Source organism: Oncorhynchus mykiss, chromosome 10 (genome assembly GCF_013265735.2).
Source record: "Oncorhynchus mykiss isolate Arlee chromosome 10, USDA_OmykA_1.1, whole genome shotgun sequence".
In the NCBI taxonomy this organism is placed as follows: domain Eukaryota; kingdom Metazoa; phylum Chordata; class Actinopteri; order Salmoniformes; family Salmonidae; genus Oncorhynchus; species Oncorhynchus mykiss.
In genome coordinates, this window is record NC_048574.1 from 25877805 (window position 1) to 25894494 (window position 16690).

General features: G+C 42.1%; 1 pseudogene; it reads left to right on the forward strand.

Annotated features, from left to right (window-relative positions):
* The first annotated feature begins 4935 nt into the window (after positions 1 to 4935).
* On the forward strand, positions 4936 to 16093 carry LOC110534875 (annotated as a pseudogene).
* Positions 16094 to 16690: the final 597 nt, after the last annotated feature.

Consider the following 16690-nt stretch of genomic DNA (forward strand, 5'->3'; position numbering starts at 1 on the left):
TTTTCCAACAATTGTTTACAGACAGATTATTTCATTTATAATTCACAGTATCACAATTGCAGTGGGTCAGAAGTGCCTTTAAACAGCTTGGAAAATTCCAGAAAAGGATGTCATGGCTTCAGAAGCTTCTGATAGGCTAATTTACATCATTTGAGTCAATTGGAGGTGTACCTGTGGATGTATTTCAAGGCCTACCTTCAAACTCGGTGCCTCTGCTTGACATCATGGGAAAATCAAAAGAAATCAGCCAAGACCTCAGAAATAAAATTGTAGACCTCCACAAGTCTGGTTCATCCTTGGGAGCAATTTCCAAATGCCTGAAGGTACCACGTTCATCTGTACAAACAATAGTACGCAATTATTAACACCATGGGACCATGCAGCCGCCGTACCGCTCAGGAAGGAGACGAGTTCTGTCTCCTAGAGATTAATGTACTTTGGTGTGAAAAGTGCAAATCATTCCCAGAATAATAACAATAGCAAAGGACCTTGTGAAGATGCTGGAGGAAACGGGTACAAAAGTACCTATATCCACAGTAAAACGAGTCTTATATCGACATAACCTGAAAGGCTGCTCAGCAAGAAAGGAGCCACTGCTCCAAAACCGCCATAAAAAAGCCAGACTACGGTTTGCAACTGCACATGGGGACGAAGATCGTACTTTTGGAGAAATGTCCTCTGGTCTGATGAAAAAAAAAATAGAATTGTTTAGCCATAATGACCATTATTATGTTTGGAGGAAAAAGGGGGAGGCTTGCAAGCCAAAGAACACTTCACAAAATAGATGGCATCCTATGGAAGGATATATTGAAGCAACATCTCAAGCCACCAGGAAGTTAAAGCTTGGTGGCAAATGGGTCTTACAAATGGACAATGACACCAAGCATACTTCCAAAGTTGTGGCAAAATGGCTTAAGGACAAGAAAGTCAAGGTATTGGAGTGGCCATCACAAAGCACTGACCTCAATCCTATAGAAAATGTGTGGGCAGAACTGAAAAGGCGTGTGCGAGCAAGGAGGCCTACAAACCTGACTCAGTTATAGCAGCCCTGTCAGGGGGAATGGGCCAAAATTCACCCACCTTATTGTGGGAAGCTTGTGGAAGGCTACCCGAAACGTTTGACCCAAGTTAAACAAGTTAAAGGCAATGCTACCAAATACTAATTGAGTGTATGTAAACTTCTGACCCACTGGGAATGTGATGAAAGAAATAAAAGCTGAAATAAATAATTCTCTCTACTATTATTCTGACATTTCACATTCTTAAAATAAAGTGGTGATCCTAACTGACTTAAGACTTATTTTTACTAGGATTAAATGTCAGGAATTGTGAAAAACTGAGTTTAAATGTATTTGGCTAAGGTGTATGTAAACTTCCGACTTCCAACTGTATGTATTCACCCCCTTTGCTATGAAGACCCTAAATAAGATCTGGTGCAACCAATTCCCTTCAGAAGTCACATAATTAGATAAATAAAGTCCACCCATGTGCAATCTAAGTGTCACGTGATCTGTCACCTGATCTCAGTACATACAGTATTCTATTCTGTTCTGAAGGGCCCCAGAGTCTACAATGCCACTAAGCAAGTGACGCCACCAAGCAAGTGGCACCATGAAGACTAAGGAGCTCTCCAAACAAGTCAGGGACAAAATTGTGGAGAAGTACAGATTTGGGTTTAAAAAAATATCAGGGGCCTCCCGGGTGGCGCAGTGGTTAAGGGCGCTGTACTGCAGCGGCAGCTGTGCCACCAGAGACTCTGGGTTTGCGCCAAGGCTCTGTCGTAACGATGCACAATTGGCCTAGCGTTGTCCGGGTTAGGGGGGGTTTGGCCGGCAGGGATATCCTTGTCTCATCGCGCACCAGCGACTCCTGTGGCGGGCCGGGCGCAGTGCGCACTAACCAAGGTTGCCAGGTGCACGGTGTTTTCTGGCTTCCGGGTTGGATGCGCACTGTGTTAAGCAGTGCGGCTTGGTTTGGTTGTGTATCGGGGGACACATGACTTTCAACCTTCGTCTCTCCCGAGCCCGTACGGGAGTTGTAGCGATGAGACAAGATAGTAGCTACTAAACAATTGGATACCACGAAATTGGGGAGAAAAAGGGGTAAAATAAAAAATTTTAAAAAAAAATTAGAACCTTTGAACATCCCACAGAGCACCATTAAATCCATTATTAAAAAAATTCAAGAATATGGCACCACAATAAATCTTCCAAGAGAGGGCTGTCCACCAAAACTCACAGATCAGGCAAAAGGGGGGCATTAATCAGAGAGGCAACAAAGAGGCCGAAGTTAACCCTGAAGGAGCTGTGAGTCTTCTCAGCGGATGGATGGATGATGGATGGCGCTAAACACAGGAACATTTTTGAGGGAAACCTGTTTCAGTCTTCCAGAGATTTGAGACTTCCAGCAGAACAATGACCCTAAGCATACTGCTAAAGCAGCACTCGAGTGGTTTCAGGGGAAAGATTTAAATGTCTTGGATGGCCTAGTCAAAGCCCAGACCTCAATCCAATTGATATTCTTGGTATGATTTAAAGATTGCTGTACACCAGCGGAACCCATCCAACTCGAAGGAGCTGGAGCAGTTTTGGTGTGAAGAATGGGCAAAAATCCCAGTGGCTAGATGTACCAAGCTTATAGAGACATACCCCAAGAGACTTGCAGCTGAAAAAGGTGGCTCTACAAAGTATTGACTTTGGGCGGGGTGTATAGATATGCATGCTCAATTGTTCTGTTAATCTGTTTTATTTCTTGTTTGTTTCACAATAAAAGATATTTTGCATCTTCAAAGTGGTAGGCATGTTGTGTAAATCAAATGATACAACCCCCCCCAAAAATATATTTTAATTCCAGTTTGTAAGGCAACAAAATAGGGAAAATGCTCAAGGGGGTGAATACTTTTGCAAGCCACTGTAATATGCATACATTTAGTTAAACCCAACCCAATATCTAAACATTCCAAACAACATAATTTACCCTTACAGAACACTCTTCAACAAAGAAAGCTCATATTTGCCACATACAGTATAGCCTGGCACACAATGTAGTACTGCTGCTGCTTGAGTACCTGATTTACTTGCAAGGTCTGTTGATATATCCCCTTAACAGTATATCAAATGTGTGACAGACTACTAATTACAGTATTTCAAGCAAAGCCTTCGATATAATGCCTTCTTTCTGATGCGATTGCAATGTGAACTTGAACTTTGGCCTCAAAAGGCATAAAATATAACCTTATTGTAATGCATGTATGTTGGTGTCCCTATTCTGCCCAGAGAGTCTTATAGTTATTGCTTTCTGAGGACCTACACTCTTAGAAAAAGGTACTATCTAGAACCTAAAAGGGTTCTTCGGCTGACCCCATAGGATAACCCTTGTTGGTTCCAAGTAGAACCCTTTTGGTTCCAAGTAGAAACGTTTTGTGTTCCATGTAGAACCCTTTCCACAGAGGGTTCTACATGGAACAAAAAATGGTTCTACCTGGAACCAAAAAGGATTTTATCTCGAACCAAAAAGGGTTTCCTATGGGGATAGTCAAAGAACCCCTTTGGATCCCTTTTTCTACGAGTGTAGATATCTATGTGAAATTGTGATGGGTGACTTTAAAATGTAGGTATTTTTGAAGACAAATCAATGTACTATTCTTAAATGATAGACGTATTTTGAAGACTATCAGACTAAAATTATTGTATATTTGATGCTCTAACAGTCAACATTTTTGCAAATGTCTTGCTATGGAGTGTTGCGCTAAAAGCTTAACACCCCCACCAGTAAATAGATTAGAACAGGTAAATTAGTCTGCACTAACCCACCCTGGGGGAAAAAGATTAATTATTAGCATATGAAGTAAAACTTTGATGGAAGACTGCTCTGGCAAAAATCTGTTTTAAAACACTTGGAATGACTCGTATACAGTATAACCGTGTTGTCACGCCCTGACCATAGAGAGCCTTTTTATTCTCTATGTTGGTTAGGTCAGGGTGTAACTAGAGTGGGTTATCTAGGTTATTATATATCTATGTTGGCCTGGTATGGTTCCCAATCAGAGGCAGCTGTTTATCATTGTCTCTGATTGGGGATCATGGACTATTGCCTTTTTGTAGTTTTGTAGTATTGGCTTAATGCTGGATCAGTTCTTAAAACTACAATGGAAGCTAATAGCATTTTTCAGAAACATATTTTTGAAAATGTATTATGCTATTGATTTTCTTGTGCACATGTTTTGTTTATATTTTTATCAATATAAAAATGTCAAAGTACTCCAACAGACTTACGCCTACTGTACACATTTAGTTTGTATCTATGTCCATAGACTGTTATGCCAATGAAAAATAAGAATTGTGCAAAAGGGGAAATAGTATGTATTTTTTTATGTTAACCATTAGTGGATTTCCAGTTTTGATTGAATAATGTCAAAAGGTCAGTGCACCTCACGTGGTGTACTGTGACCTAATGACCATACCTGAGTTCAATACGAAAACACCCAATGCAGCCACAGTTTCTAAAGGTTCAATTAAACGGGAACGGTGCTGTTCTGAAGGACCACTTTGGTTGGGTTGTGGGTTCTAAAATGCACCGCTGCCCTTTAAAACGTCGCTCATCGCTAAAAGGACACACCCGCCAAACGTAGAGAACGTACCTCAAAGTATTGTAACGACCTTAGAGTATGTTCAAGAACGTTGAACGTTTTGGGGAAACGTGTAAAAGTCGTAACGCAAATGTTCGATTGAACTGAACGCACCCCTGGCTACGTTCGCCGCGGGAAATCTGTTAATGCAAGCTAACTAGCAACACACATTATTCATAGAATTGTATATTGTAATGAAAGAGCAGGTTACACTACTCCCTCCTTTCAAAGAGCGCGTCCTCGCGCTAGCTTGCGACCCTACGTCTTACAGGAACGCGCTCACCGGTCAAGCACACGCACTGTCGTGGATGCAAGGTCCGATCACTTCTGAGACCAGTGTAATGAAACAGAAGGGAGCAAGTCTCGAACCCTCGACCTTCGAGCCCGAGGTCTGGCGCGCTATCAAATCAAATCAAATTTATTTATTTAGCCCTTCACACATCAGCTGATATCTCAAAGTGCTGTACAGAAACCCAGCCTAAAACCCCAAACAGCAAGCACTGCAGGTGTAGAAGCACGGTGGCCTGGTTCCTCTCTAGGTTTTGGCCTATGTGGGGTGGCCAGTCCTCTTCTGGCTGTGCCGGGTGGAGATTATAACCGAACATGGCCAAGATGTTCATAAATGACCAGCATGGTCTAATAATAATGCAGAACAGTTGAAACTGGCGCAGCAGCACGGCCAGGTGGACTAGGGACAGCAAGGAGTCATGTCAGGTAGTTCTGAGGCATGGTCCTAGGGCTCAGGTCCTCCGAGAGAGAAAGAGAATTAGAGAGAGCACACTTAAATTCACACAGGACACCGAATAGGACAGGAAGTAGTCCAGATATAACAAACTGACCCTAGCCCCCTGATACATAAACTACTGCAGCATAAATACAGGAGGGGTCAGGAGACACTGTGGCCCCATCCGAGGACACCCCCGGACAGGGTCAAACAGGAAGGATATAACCCCACCCACTTTGCCAAAGCACAGGCCCCACACCACTAGAGGGATATCTTCAACCACCAACTTCCCATCCTGAGACAAGGCTGAGTATAGCCCACAAAGATTTCCGCCACGGCACAACCCAAGGGGGAGGGCGCCAACCCAGACAAGACGATCACATCAGTGACTCAACCCACTCAGGTGACGCACCCCTCCCAGGGACGGTATGAGAGAGCCCCAGTAAGCCAGTGACTCAGCCCCTGTAATAGGGTTAGAGGCAGAGAATCCCAGTGGAAAGAGGGATGTGCCGCAAAAGCATGCTCGTGTGGGTGGCAAGGTCGATTTTCGCGCTTATAAACCCAGGCTCGTTACATTATCATAGCTAGCTAGTGCAATTGAAATTTGCAATCATCTTTCAACAACATTGTCAGGAAACGGACTGTCGACCAGAATTCAGCACTATTTGCTCAACTTTACACCATATTTAATAGGGCTGTTTCATAAACCCAAATGTATTGCTCACTGGTTACAATGTGTGCACAAAAATGTGTATACATCATTTGCTTGCTAACTAGCCAAGACACTATGCTGCAGCCTCGCGAGCTTGATCCTGTCACGCAAAAGTATTTTTGCTTCGCGTCCCACCTTACAGAATTTCGTTTCAACTTACTAGCTATCTAAAATATAAAACTGTGTTTTGGCAAGACTGTTTCTTTGTGCCCCACTGCAAACACCTAATTTTTTTCAAACCTTTTTAAATGTAAGTGTTATAAATGTTAACTTTTCTATATCCTTGTCAGAGCCCTTTCCACCGCCTGGGCCAGCAGATGCAGGACCTCTTGGGCGATGGATGGCGGGATCAAGAAGGAAGTGGTCCAACCTGGAGAAGGCCCACCAGTGCCAAGAGATTCAATTGTGTCAAGTACCCTCTAAAAATACTCCTCTCTTTAGGATGCCTTACACTGTAAAGTATATTTATTGGGACATAATGCAATCGATTATGTATCAACATTGCACCATAGTGGGACAGCATTTTTTCTTAACATTGCCCATTTGTACACCTGCTAATATTCCTTCAGTTAATTTTTCAGGATTTCTGGAGTACTCTGACTGTTTGAGACCACCAGCCACCTGAAGTACCCTCGAATGATGAAGCTTGGAAGAGGTAAGGTATACTCTTTAGGTAACTGGTTTTCATATGTGGCTTCATAAACAACTAATACACACTCCTTACCTTACAGACGTGACTCTATAGGGCCTGGAGCTGGGTATTCTGACCATGAGGCAGGGAGAGTTCTCTCGTTTTCTCTTCCTGCCTGCGTATGCATATGGAGAGATGGGCTGCCCTCCACTCATCCCTCCTGTAGCCACTGTGCTCTACAAGGTGCAGGTCCTCGATTTCCTTGACTCAGCCCAAGTGGATGAGTTCTTCACAATGAGTTCGGTGAGGAGACTAGGGGCCTTATTCAGTTAAGGCTGTATCTAGGGATGGGCAATATTGCCAATGTTATAAAAAAATGTTTCTAATTTATGGGTGATTCACCATATACCGAGATTTTTTTATTTTTTATTCTCTAAATAAACTTTGTTGTACAATTAAAGGTCAAATACCAAATTTATACCAAGGCTAAATTGAAGCCTTCCACAACCATAACACTCACTAATAATGTAATTATTTTTTCAAAATAGTTTAACCAGTGATTATTGCAAAAAAAGCAGATCTGGCATTCAAGTTTCTCTGAAAATGCCCTTTTTGTTACAAATTTAACCAGAACCATGTGTAATGCACATTCACTACTAATGACTAACTTCATGTAGCAGTCATTATAGAAAATTAACACAGGTCTCATAAACAGTCTCTCGAACACAAACCCACCTGCAGGGATGAAAACTAGTCACCTTTCGGCGAAATTCGCAGTTTTGAATCAAAAATAGGTGACCTATGTGATTCGTGTAGATCAGATGAGAAATGTTTGGGAGGGGGGCTTTGGATCACACCACTGGCTGTAAGCGAACGACTGATACGCGTTTGGAGCAATACAGGCTGTATCCAAGGCTCAGCCAATTGTTCCACATAACAGCAGAATGCAGCACGCGACTGAAGAGACAGACAATTTGCTAGTTACAGCATCAGTGCGTGCTATGGAAAGACAGTGCCATTTACAGCAGCGCGTCTCCTGAACGATAACGAAGAGGTAGGTGAAAAGCCTGACCACGGGGGTGAGAAGGTGATGAAGCGTAGTTCATGAGCTGTAACCGAAAAACAACTGGCATTTGGACAGTTTGAGGTGAAGGAGAAAGTGTGGTGGAACAAGTACTACTAGTATTGTTAGCGTTACTTAACAATGCTATCTTGTTAGCTGGATCAAATTCTCCGTTAGCTAGCCAGAGAAATGTTGAGCAACATTAGCCAACTTAACTGATCAAATAATTGAGTTTGTGTGAAAATTAGCTGGTCAATAAAGTCAGACAGCTAACGTTACAACATCAGATGAGCTTACATTAGTGACCTAACCAATTCGCTATAGTATTAACTTCACTGGTATAACGTTACGACTCCTTGCTGTTCCTCAAGTTAACGCGTTAGTTGCTTACTGGACCCTGGCAATCTGTGTGAAATGTTGACTAGCAAACGAACTAACTACGATCTGTGAACTCATGTTTTTCAACTACAATATGTGGTTAATTTTCAGAATGCGAGAATTAGGTGAAAATGAGGCTTTGCTTTTTTAACAAGTGGATTGGGGCACCCTAGTGGTGCAGCGGTCTAAGACAGTGCATCTCAGTGCTAGAGGCGTCACAACAGACACCCTGGTTTGAATCCAGGCTATATCACATCCGGCAGTGATTGGGATACCCATAGGGTGGCGTGCAATTGGCCCAGTGTCATCCGGGTTTGGCTGGTGTAGGCATCATTGTAAATAAGAATTTGTTCTTAACTGACTCGCCTAGTTAAATAAAGGTAAAAAAAAAGATAAGTGTAGCCTGGCTTAAGCTGGATGCCACTATAGAGGTGAAAGGAACCCCCACTTCCCCTCATTTTTCCAATACAGTGGATAAAAAGGGGTATGCCAGGTGTACTCTATGCCTGAAAGAGATCAATTATGCCAACAAAGGGTCTCATGCTCTGCGGCTAGAACATTGTACAACAGATGTCAACAGGCAGAAGGTGTACAATGTAATAACCTGCGGTGTAGCCCAAAGATATTGCTTTTGTGTTGAACTTGACAGTACAACTTGTGTGTGGTGAGGATAACTAAAAATGTTTTACCAGGTGAACATTATTTTTGCACACATGTAGCCTTGTGCACTTGATCGATGTCTACTATAGTGGGCACTATACTAGAGCAAAAATGGAATGCCTGTTTAATTATATTTCTACTTTAAGATGTTTTTTTCCCAAGTGCAATATTTACAGTGGGGCAAAAAAGTATTTAGTCGGCCACCAATTGTGCAAGTTCTCCCACTTAAAAAGATGAGAGGCCTGTCATTTTCATCATAGGTACACTTCAACTATGACAGACAAAATGAGGGGAAAAAATCCAGAAAATCACATTGTAGGATTTTTAATGAATTTATTTGCAAATTATGGTGGAAAATAAGTATTTGGTCACCTACAAACAAGCAAGATTTCTGGCTCTCACAGACTTGTAACTTCTTCTTTAAGAGGCTCATCTGTCCTCCACTTGTTACCTGAAAGTCGGTGTTACCCAGCAACAGCCCCAAAACATCATTGCTCTAGAGGAGATCTGCATGGAGGAATGGGCAAAAATACCAGCAACAGTGTGTGAAAACCTTGTGAAGACTTACAGAAAACGTTTGACCTCTGTTATATACCCTTTGTTGGCAATGAGAGGTCAAACGTTTTCTGTAAGTATAAAGCCATTTGCTACTTGGACTGAAGTGACTATTTCTGGTCATGCTTCTCACTACTATCTGGGGATTAGTTGTAATTTTGTTGGCTCCCTCTCTCCAGTTTTTACCTTTCCCAAACCCCTCTGTCCCTCCAGGAGGAGCAGAACACTGTTCCTCTGTCCACGCTCTTCAATGTGGTCGACACAGAGCGCAGCTTTGGCAACCGCTGCTTCAACCAGAGTCGCTTTGAGGATGCCAAAGATCGCTACAAACAGGTAGTATCAGAAAACATTTAGGACATAAAACATGTTTATGTCGTCAAATGAGCCCCTTGATTTTAGTTTCAGCATTATTTTATGATGAAGGATTACTTCAAGTGTATGTGAATGAATGAGAGGAATGATTGTGATGTTATGCTGGTTCCCTCTCATAAGTATTGAGTTTTTTGTAGATTTTATTTTATTATAAGCTCACTGTCATGTGTAATATTTTACAAGCACACTGTTGTGCGTGTAGTGTGTGCACACCCTACTGTGTCCGCACGCAAGTGTGCATGTGATATAAATAAATACATCAAATCACTCTTTCTACGTATGACCTCTCCATGTGTCTGGCCAGGCGGTGACTCTGCTGGGAAATCGGGAGCTGGAGGAGAAGAGGATCATCGCAGCGGTGCAGCTGCCCATCTACCTCAACCTGTCCCTGACCCAGCTCCGCCTGGACAGGCCCCTGAAAGCCCTGGAGTAAGGCCATGGAGATCGACCCCACCAACACCAAGGTCCTGTTCCGCTGTGGTCAGGTTAGACCCTCAGGCTGGGGGAAGTCATATTCTTGTCAATAAGCTGGGTTCATGTGTGTGTGCCTACAGTATATGTAATTGTTTTTGGCATCATAGTTTATGCTATAGATATTAAAATATAGATGAGCAGACAGGGATCTGACGCCAGACATAAATGTTCTTTAAAAAAAAGTTTAAAAGGTTGTACTTTTGTTACGACCATATGTTTTATGAAGATTTACCCATTTACTAGCATAAAATGATTCTAAATCGTACATCTTCCCATTTTCGTACATTTGAGATTTGCATGTTTGGTGATGGCTCACTTGTTGAAAGAATCAGTCAGATGTTTTAACCAGAGGGTTTTCCTCAGGCGTATTTGGAGTTGTCTGACTATGAGAAAGCCCAGGATTACCTCACGATGGCTCAGGCCAACAAACCATTCGACATCAACAATCTCCTGAGGAAGCTTGCCACGTAAGATAATATTTCTGACATTCATTGTTTATTCATTGACATTCATTGTTTATTTCCCTAGTGACACATTGTTTCAACTACCTTATTGTTATTTGTGCAGATGCTACAAGGACTATTTGGACAAAGAGAAAGAGCTGTGCTTCAAGATGTGTGCAGACTTTGTGAAGAAGTGATGGTAAGGCTATACAAAATATATACTGAACAAAAATAAACGCAACATGAAACAATTTAAATGTTTTTACTGAGTTACAGTTCATATAAGGAAATAAGTCAGTTGAAATAAATTCATTATTCTGTAATCTATGGATTTCACATAACTGAGCAGGGGTGCAGGCATGGGTGGGCCTTGAAGGGCATAGGCCCAACTACTTGGCAGACAGGCCCACCCACTGGGGAGCAAGGCCCAGCCAATCAGAATGATTTCCCCCCCAGAAAAGGGCTTTATTAAAGGCAGAAATAATCCTCATGCTGTTTAATCAGCTTCTTGATATGCCACACCTGTCAGGTGGCTGGATTATCTTGGCAAAGGAGAAATGTTCACAAACAGAAATCAAAGTGGATATATTTTGAGAGAAATAAGCTTTTTATGCGTATGGAACATATCTGGGATTTTTTATTTCAGCTCATGAAACATGGGACCAACACTTTACATGTTGCGTTGATATTTTTGTTCAGTGTATAAAGAAATAAAATTTGAACCCATTTATAAAAAATATTGAGCAGCCTTACAACCAGTGGGGTAGTGGAGGGTATATGCCACATAGCCACTTATTTTTCATTGAGAATTGCGTATATTGACTTCTTAATCCCCTTGATGCGTATTAAAGTAGTGGAGGTATACGCCCTATCATTTAATAAGGCTGATGGGACAGATCAGAACGTTTAGTTTAACATATTGAAACTATTTCTTCACATTTTAGGCGTAACACTGTGCACACTGCACTAGGCCTGAATGTTCCAAAATACAAAAACTGTTAAACACCTTTCTAGAATGTGCACCGCACATGCGAGCGTTTTCATGGACAGAGATGGAAATATCTGTTAGGAATTTAGAAAGTTGCATGTTTAGATCTTCCCTATATCATCGGTTGATAATATGACTAGGATAATGTATTTTGCTGCTAGACAATGAAAGAAAGAGAACTAATAGAAAAGAAGGCATATGAGGAAGTCTTTGTAAAATTTCATCCATGTTTCTATGGTGGGATTTTGGCAATGGGCTACTTTGACGCAAGATAAGACATGCCTCATAATAGGAAGTAAAACGTCCAGGTTTCAAACAATTAAGGAACAGGAAAAATATAGCGATGTTAATGATAGGCCTAACTACTCTGGTAGATGGAAAGGCTTTCCCAATAACCTTCTCAAGTAAATGTTAAATAGCTACAAAGTAGCATATTGCTACCTGGCAGAATGACATGATTTTGCTTCAATCCAGTGCCCATTTGTTTTGCAAACTCCATCTCATGTGCTACAGAAACGCCACTAACCAAACAGTGCTAGGTGCCTGTGCACTTGAATTAAAGGGTAACTACACTCAAATAAAAATGTCTTAGATTTTTCCAGACCTCAAAAGTGGTCTCCTGTTGTGGTTTAAGCATAGTTATGGACTTATAATGTACAATTTTTTTTTCTTCTATAAAGTGACTGAGAATAATAACCTGATTTCTGACTCAGTTGACAGACTCATTTATCTGTTTCAATAGTAGGCCTACTATTAGCCTACTTGCGAAGTACAGCTTGGGTTGGCCTGACTGAAAGACCAATGTGGGATTCATATTTTTAGGTCATTCAGAGTGTATGCCACTGTTTCTCATACCATTTTTCACACAGGTCGCCTTTCCTTTGCCGAGTGGGCCGTTTAGGACATTTTTGGCAAAATTAGAGTGTACCCACTTCTCTAGGCACCACTGCTTACAACACCTAGCGACCTCACCAAGAGATTTGAGCCTTTTGTTATAATGGTTTTAGAATGACAGACACAGGGACCACAGTTTGAAAGCCTGTCTCAGCAGAGTGTTAGGCACAGTTAATTGCCTAAAACTTTGCTAGCTGAGATACACTCAGTGGCTGTTTATTAGGTGCACCACCCTGTTCACAAAATGGTTCGCCCCTACAGACTGTCACGTGGCCATGGCTTGCTATATAAAGCAGGCAGACAGGCATCCTGTTACTCTTCGATTGAACGTTAGAATTGGACAAATTAGTGACCTATGCAACTGAGTGTGGTGGGCAAAAACAGGTCATTGATGAGAGGTCGAAGGAGAATGGCAAGAATCGTACAAGTTAATAAGCGGGCCACAAACAGGCAAATAACGGCGCAGAACGGCATTTTGGATCGCACAACTCGCCAGTCCTTGTCACGGATGGGCTATTGCAGCAGACGACCACACTGGGTTCTACTCCTCTAAAAACAAGAAGCAGCTTCAGTTGACACGCGATCACCAACATTGGACAATTTAGGAGTGGAAAAAATGTACCTGGTCCGACGAATCCCGGTTCCTGTTGCGTCCCGGTTCCAGCATTACAAGCTTATGTCATGCTGATGGCAGTCAGGATTTGGCATAAGCAGCATGAGTCCATGGCCCTGTCCTGCCTGGTTCAGCGGTATAGGCTGGTGGTGTAATGGTGTGGGGAATGTTTTCCTGGCACACGTTAGGTTTCCATGCCCCAAAGAATTTCTGACTGTTCTGGAGGCAAAGGGGGGTACAACTTAGTACTAGTCTGTTGTACCTAATAAACTGGCCACCGAGTGTATATACTTAAGTAATCAGACCTATTCTTACTATGACAAACTGCTTCACTTTCTATTCAGCTTGAATTTTACATTTTAACAAATATTTTTAGACAGGCAAGCACACAGATTTTCTTCGGGAAATGTACCTTTCCTAGTTTAGTCATATTTATCTTACCTTAGATGTTACTTTGCAGGCTGACTAGCATCTATTAAGTTTCAATGTCCCAAAAATGAAATGTCCAAATTTGAAGTATCTACAAAACAAGTTTTGCAGCCACATAATCCCAAAGGAAGTCTATGAAAATCACTGTTCGTGTTTCATAAATGATTATTTTGATTCACATGATTTGATTCACCATGATTTAATCAAATCCCAACTACACTCAACAAGCAACAATTTTCAAATATTTTACTGAGTTACAGTTCATATATGGAAGTCTGTCAATTGAAATAAATTCATTAGGCCCTAATCTATGGATTTCACACGACTGGGAATACAGATATGCGTCTGTTGGTCACAGATACCTTAAGGGTAGGGGCGTGGATCAGAAAACCAGTCAGTATCTGGTGTGAGCACGATATGCCTCATGCAGTGCAACACATTTCCTTCGCATAGAGGCGATCAGGCTGTTGATTGTGGCCTGTGGAATGTTGTCCCACTCGTCTTCAATGGCCGTGTGAAGTTGCTGGCTATTGGCTGGAACTCGAACGCACTGTCGTACACGTTGATCCAGAGCATCCCAAACATGCTCAATGGGTGACATGTGAGTATGCAGGCCATGGAAGAGCTGGGACATTTTTAAATTTCCAGGAATTGTGTACAGATCTTTGCGCGCATTATCATGCTGAAACATGAGGTGATGGCAACAGATGAGTGGCATGACAATGAGCCTCATGATCTTGTCATGGTATCTCTGTGTATTCAAATTGGCATCGATAAAATGCAATTGTGTTCATTGTCCATAGCTTATGCCTGCCCATACCATAACCCCACCGCCACCTTGGGGCATTCTGTTCACAACGTTAACATCAGCAAACCGCTTGCCCACATGACGCCATACACACTACACTGTCTGCCATCTGTCCGGTACAGTTGAAACCGGGATTAATCTGTGAAGAGCACACTTCTCCAGCATGCCAGTGGCCGTCGACGGTGAACATTTGCCCACAGAAGTCCATTGCGCATAAAGGCATTTCCACCACCATTTGGAAAATTCTCACATAATTAATTTTGCCAACACGGGGAGCCCACCTTGTCTAGTGTATTTTTTTTGTTGTCAACATTTGGACCGTTTACGGACATGTTTTCTGTGTCCATCAGGCCTGTCGTGACTTTTTTTTTATCCGACATGTACTTTACTCTCATAAAGGCTGGATGGTAACCTTGTATTTCTGTGCTAGCCACAGGAGGGAGCCGTATGAACAGATTCAAAGCATTGATTGATTGTTTGCCACATACATTGCTAACTATCTATCCAGTTCAGATAGTTGCCCCTTTTCACTTTGTTTTAATAAGATATGCAGTGCCCATCTAAGACGATGCAATCATCTAGCATATTTGTATAGTCATGTGGAATTGGAAGATGCAACATATCCACAGGCAGCTCACAGAGATATTGCAGTCATCTGTTCCCAAATGAATGACCGACCAAAACTTGAGTGTGATTTGTCAGAACCTGTTTTTTCCCCAAAGGTACATCAATATTTGCCTATGCAAGGATCCAAACTCCAGACTCTCATCTTCAAATGGCAGCGCTCTCTCAAGATCAAAGGCTTCTGAGTATAATTTGGGAATCATTGCCTACATGCTCTGGGCGTTTTACAGAGCTTTAGGACACTCCAGTTCTGCTGAGGTATCCTCCCTGTATCACAAGGTGGGATCTGCCCTGTTTGGCTGCCAGGAGAGAGTGAGAGAGGAGCAATGTCTGAAGCTACATTTTGGACTCACATTCTGTTGCAGGTGATGGTGTAAGGAAAACTTAGTCAACACCGAAGACTCACACAAGCCTTACTACATTATGTAAATATATTCACTTTGATTTCAAGAGTTTTTGTTCATCATGTACCAACATTTACAAAGCTATTCTGTACACTAAATCCAACTGCAGTTGGGACACAGTGAAATGTCTTAATAATGGAAAATGTGTTTGTTCATCTTGTTACAATATTTAAGGGCCATTGTTGTTGATATATTCAAGAGGTAAAGCCTCTCCAAAACATACCATTGTCTTGTCTGAATAAACATATTCTCCAGTGATTCAAGCAAGTTTCAGATAAAGCATTCCTGGGGAAACCTGTATTGAAGGACATTTCATGGAAGCCAGTTGGAATACCATAACATGCTGGTTTTACAAGGCAGAGTTGATATACTTCTCTTAGTTTGTCAATGGTATCAAGAGATTTAAACAAACTAGCAACGGACATCGAAATTGTTAAGGCTTTAAAACAACTAAAATAAATGCAGCAGTTAGAAACTGGACGTAGATACTCAACTTTTGATATTGACTGAACTATTGCACAAAAATAGACTGGTGTATTTGCATATATTAACACATTAACATAAAAGGGTGGAACAGGGCTGCAACCACCAAACACCTGCTCTGTCTACCCTACCAGCACTCACCTGCTCTGTCTACCCTACCAGCACTCACCTGCTCTGTCTACCCTACCAGCACTCACCTGCTCTGTCTACCCTACCAGCAAACACCTGCTCTGTCTACCCTACCAGCACTCACCTGCTCTGTCTACCCTACCAGCACTCACCTGCGCTGTCTACCCTACCAGCACTCACTTGCGCTGTCTACCCTACCAGCACTCACTTGCGCTGTCTACCCTACCAGCACTCACTTGCGCTGTCTACCCTACCAGCACTCACTTGCGCTGTCTACCCTACCAGCACTCACTTGCGCTGTCTACCCTACCAGCACTAACCTGCTCTGTCTACCCTACCAGCACTCACCTGCTCTGTCTACCCTACCAGCACTCACTTGCTCTGTCTACCCTACCAGCACTCACTTGCTCTGTCTACCCTACCATCACTCACCTGCTCTGTCTACCCCGCCATCACTCACCTGCTCTGTCTACCCTGCTTCATTTTTTACTGTTGTCACGTTTCTCTTGCATAATTCAACAAGTGTGTCAATAGCAGATACCCTCGATTTTAAAAATCAACACATTTGAACATCAAAATAAAGTTATATTTCTTCTCTTTCTTGTGATATAAATGTCAAGAGTATGTTAAATCCCTTATGAAGCTTTACCGTTCGTAGAAATGCAACAGGAAAGACTTT